This window comes from Urocitellus parryii, chromosome 2 (assembly GCF_045843805.1).
Source record: "Urocitellus parryii isolate mUroPar1 chromosome 2, mUroPar1.hap1, whole genome shotgun sequence".
Taxonomy (NCBI): domain Eukaryota; kingdom Metazoa; phylum Chordata; class Mammalia; order Rodentia; family Sciuridae; genus Urocitellus; species Urocitellus parryii.
Window position 1 is genome coordinate 42,523,493 of NC_135532.1, and position 4,693 is coordinate 42,528,185.

Consider the following 4,693-nt stretch of genomic DNA (forward strand, 5'->3'; position numbering starts at 1 on the left):
CCAGTTGTATATATAGTTATATACAGTTGTATATATAGTTATATATGGTTATGTATAATTGACTTGGGGAGAATATATATGCTGTAATGTTATCAGTCATGGTTTGGTTTTGATCTAGAACCTTCATCATGGGAATGACAAATCAAACAACCAACTAACTGACAAAACTCTCATGTTTGATGTGATAGAGATGTAGAAAAAAAATAGAGACTCTAAGGACCATGCTTGCAAGAAATAAGATATAAGATATAAGGCAATAAGGTGAACACAAGGAAAATGTTAAACAAGATCAGCAAGTTTAAGAACTGGTGTGTGCGTAAAGAACAATAGGAATTATAAACCCCAGCTGAGAAAAAAATAAATGTGAGAACCAAGTCAGACAATGACAACCAAGAACCCTACTGGTTCCTACAATTGGCTGGAGGTCCCTTAAAGAGGCAGGTGTACAGTCGGGGATGTGGCTCAGTGGTAGAGTGCTTGCCTAGCATGCAGAAGGCCCTGGGCTCAATCCCCAGCATCTCACTCACATACACACAAATAGAGGCAGTTCTGAAGCTTTGTTTTCTGATAGTAAAAAAGAACACAAGGAAATTTCATGGCTCAGTTTATTTTTTGTAAATATGGATAATGAAGACTACTTCATAAGGCGGTTGTGAGTTGAATAAATACCTCTTATTTGCTTAGCACGATGCTCGGCACTTGGCAGGAATTATAGAAATGTTGACTGTATGTGGTGAATTATTTCACAACAAATTTATCTTGTGTTTCCATAGCATTTTTTTCAAATGGTAGTTAAAACCCTACTATAGTGTTCTGTAATTGTTTGTTTCCATGACATTGTGTTGTTTATCTATCCTAGAGATACATGCTAACTTTGCAGCAGACTAGATACAACTCAAATTCCAACATCCACAATAGTAAACATGTTGTTATTGTTAAGTAACAAATTGCAAGTGAGCTTCAAGATTTCACTTATGTCCAACTATTCAGCATTTAGGTAATAAAATTTTTTTCTTGATTTATTTATTTGGTAGAAAGTATCTACAAATGGAGAGAAGTGTGGTCTATGGGGACCAGAGTTTCAGTCTTGGTTTTGCTCTCTGCTACCTTTGTGACCTTGGGCAAGTTTTATAACCTCTGTAAGTTTCCATTTCCTCATTTGACAAGTAATATTACTTGCCTTACTTCATCATTGTGAAGATTAAGTGGAATAAATGTAGCAAAGCACTCAGGATAGAACAGCTGGCGTATAGCAAGTGCTCAGGATATGCTATGCAGCAATTTTTTAAAAAACAAGTTCTAGCCTTTTTATTCTAAACAGCAATTTAGGTACATAATGAAAATGAGAGGAAGGAGCAAAACTACCCATATAATCCCTTCCCCCACACATATGTAGGCCCCATGACCTAATAACCCCATGACTCCTGAGTGGCACATTTATTACAGATATAAACCTACCTTGGTAAGTAATGTGAAATATTATACAGGAAGGATCTGAGCTAGGCATTCTGTGATTTTTTTTTTTCTTTTAAGGAACTATGTAATAGGTTTCTGTCCTCAATAAGATTGCAGGTTTCTTACAAAGATAAAACAAGTCAACATGAGTGAGTAGATAATAAAAGTCAATCTATGGTTAAGTGCCTAATAAGAAGAACACACAGAAATTCCTGGGCATGGATCAGTGAAGCAGATTTTTATCATTTTCTCCCGTTCCCTTTCTTAATGTCAACCACAGAAAGTTGGCCATTTTTTTTTTTCTGTTGTCTTCCTTTCTCATCTTTTGAATTTTTAAGACATAAAATCAGAAGTTTAGATCAGTAGTCACAAACTCAAGTGACTTTATGGATCAGGCAAGTAAAGCAAATAAATGACAGCAGGAAGTAACCATAGAGACGAGTTGCTAAATAAAGAATAAATACCAGGCCTAAACAGAGGAGTCAAATATATGTGTTTGAAAATACTGTTTGGGTCAAACACAATTTGTTTTTGACAAATTTTTGTCAAAGATTTGTTGTTATTGTTTGCAATTCTTGGTATAGGAAGTTTCCAAGTCATAATATATTCACAGGCTGAAAATTAATGTCATCAATTATTACTAATAATGACTGACTAATACTTATTGAATTTCTTACCCCGTGTCAGATATTGTACTAAGTATATTTCATTCCCAAAGCAAGCAAGTGACTATTGTTATTCATTACTACATATAAGGAAACTGAGGCTCAGAGAGGCTGAATTGCTTGTTCAAAGTTACAGAACTGGTAAAGAAAGACAACCTTTCTATGCTAACTTGTTCTTATCTCTTTCTTGGTGAAGATAATCATTGCAATGTTCCCTAAAATTACAATCCATTGAATGTCTAATATTCTGGTTTATTTACTAGATGATCGAACTTCTGTGAAATTAAAACATGTAATACAATAATAATGTCCTAAAAAATAAAACTAAGAGAAATGTAGCCCTAGTTGAACCTTGTCCTGGCACCCCAGGGAGCCTCAGGACAACTACCAAGCAGCAGGTATTTTCTGATCCTTGGATTCATTAACATGCATGACACAGTTGCCAAAAGTCACAAAGGAAATTGCCACTCTCTTGGATGAAATTGGAGCTAAGAGTGTAAATATCCACATACCCATTCTCTAAGCTGCTTCTATGACCCTTATCGCTGTAGTGTCTGTGTTTTTACGGTGTTTTCAAGAACATTTTGACACTGAGAGCAGTATAAAGAAAATCTTGTTTGTTTCAAAGTTTCCCAGGAGCAGACTCCCGAGCAAAGAGGTGCAACTTAGCTCACTCAGATCCTCCTCTGAAGCCACTGCCATTAGCTCCTGTAGTAAGGTGGGATCACTCTGGTGCCAGACAACACAAATCCTCACCAACCAAAAGGCACTTATGGGGCACACAGCAAGTATGCAGCGGGCATACACAGACACTCTGAAGTTTCCAAAGACTTTAAGACTGTAGTTCTTGCTCTCAAGGGAGTTTTAGTCTAGAAGACTGATCGCATCTATCTAACCATTTCACCATCTACCCATTAGATATGTATCTATACGTATCTAATAAAAAATAGAGCAAGAGAGTATCTAAAAGGACAACAACATGTGATTAAAATTCTACATTTTTAATCTTGACAATCACCTTAACCAATACTTTTTAATAAGAGAAATTTCTAAGACCATTTCTTTAAAAAGCTACTTTGAAAATACAATTTTCAAGATTTCACAAAAAAAGACATTGCCAGGAGTGTGCTTGAACAAGAATACAAAGTCTTAAAAATGAAGTCAGCTTATACAAAGCTATACACATAATACAATTACATAGAACTATCATAAACACACACACATGCAAATGAGTCTGTGTAAAACTGCTGAAATGTCAATATTCTCTGAGGTGTACCAATGTCAGTTTTCCATTTCTAATACACTGTAGTTATACACAAAGTGACCACTAGGAAAGGATAGGCAAAGGGTTCATGCACCGTATCTTCTCTATGTATTTATTTATTTATTGGTGGTCATTATTTCTTGTGAATCTACAATTATTTCTAATTAAAAGGCTCAAAAATTGAAGAAAAATATCTCCCCCCCCCCCACCGGGGGAAAAAAAGTTAATCTCTAAACACAGATAAGGAAAAAACTCCAAACATGTTTGTTTTTTTTTTTCAAATATATCTTTATCATTTATTTATTTATTTTTATGTGGTGTTGAGGATTGAACCCAGGGCCTCATGCTTGGGAGGCAAGTGCTCTACCACTGAGCCACAACCTAGCCTTCCAAGACATTTAATAAGTTAAAAAAAAATCAAATTATAGAAAAAAATACTTTTATACAGTATAACTATATAAAAAGCATAAAAGATACACACACACACAGACACACACACACACACACATACTTATTACTCAAATACATTAGAAAAAGATTTAAAACAATATACATCAAAATGTGTAAGGGGCCTAAAGTAGACATTGGGAGATTATTAAATCAAATAATCTCTGATTTAACTGATGATTCAAATTTTTAATGAGAATTTACTGTTTATATAATTAGCAACTTTTTTTAAAGAAAGAAGATTTGGAGTTACACTCCAAAAATTTTTGGTAATGTGAGACTGCAAAAGAAACAGATTAGCTAAAAGAGACTTTTGATGACCAATTTCTCATAATTATGTATAAATAAAATGGAAGTTTTCATGCCCTGACATGTAGGATCAAAGGGTTTAATCCAGTCAGAAAGTTCCAAATAGCTAGGTGATAGTTGTGGCCAATTTTGTGAATTTCAGTCTTAAAAATAATCCTTCAGATGTTATTTATTTCCCAAGGACTACCCCTGCAGTTCAGGTAGCTGCCATCGTGGAGCCACTCATTGCTAACTTGTATAAAAGGAAGAATGCACCTTACAGCAGGATATAAATTAAAAAAAAAAATACTTAGGTACAACATGCTACTTTTAGCCCTTAACAATGCCAGCTAATTACCACTGCCTAATCTAACTTTGGCTGTCTGAGACCTAAGCTGGTTAGGGTACCTAAATTTTTTAGTTGAGTCAAAAGTCTCTGGGCATAAACATTGATCTCTGTTTCTAGCACTTTGGAGCTTTAGAACATTTAGAAATGAAGCTTTTGATTCCTCCAGGTCCCATGAGAACATCAGTTCATAATTTGTAACTTGTTGGAGACAGGCATTTATTGATC

At 34.8% G+C, this 4,693-nt stretch overlaps 1 non-coding gene across 1 annotated transcript; it reads left to right on the forward strand.

Annotated features, from left to right (window-relative positions):
• Positions 1 to 451: 451 nt before the first annotated feature.
• Trnaa-agc (transfer RNA alanine (anticodon AGC)) lies at positions 452 to 526 on the forward strand. The gene has a single exon. It is a non-coding gene; the product is annotated as a tRNA-Ala (tRNA).
• Positions 527 to 4,693: the final 4,167 nt, after the last annotated feature.